Source organism: Priapulus caudatus, unplaced genomic scaffold (genome assembly GCF_000485595.1).
Source record: "Priapulus caudatus unplaced genomic scaffold, Priapulus_caudatus-5.0.1 Scaffold3701, whole genome shotgun sequence".
NCBI lineage: Eukaryota > Metazoa > Priapulida > Priapulimorpha > Priapulimorphida > Priapulidae > Priapulus > Priapulus caudatus.
This window is the reverse complement of record NW_014580762.1, coordinates 4,635-4,898: the sequence shown is the minus strand read 5'-3', so window position 1 is coordinate 4,898 and position 264 is coordinate 4,635.

Below are 264 nucleotides of genomic sequence, written 5' to 3'. Positions count from 1 at the left end.
GCACCATGCTCCTGCATCATGCTCCAGTAACATGCTCACGCATCATGCTCCTTCATCATGCTTACACATCATGCTCCAGCACCATGCTCCTGCACCATGCTCCTGCATCATGCTCCTGCATCATGCTCACGCATCATGCTCCAGTAACTTGCTCCTGCATCATGCTCCTGCATCATGCTCCTGCATCATGCTCACGCATCATGCTCCCGCATCATGCTCCTGCATCATGCTCCTGCATCATGCTCACGCATCATGCTCACGCAT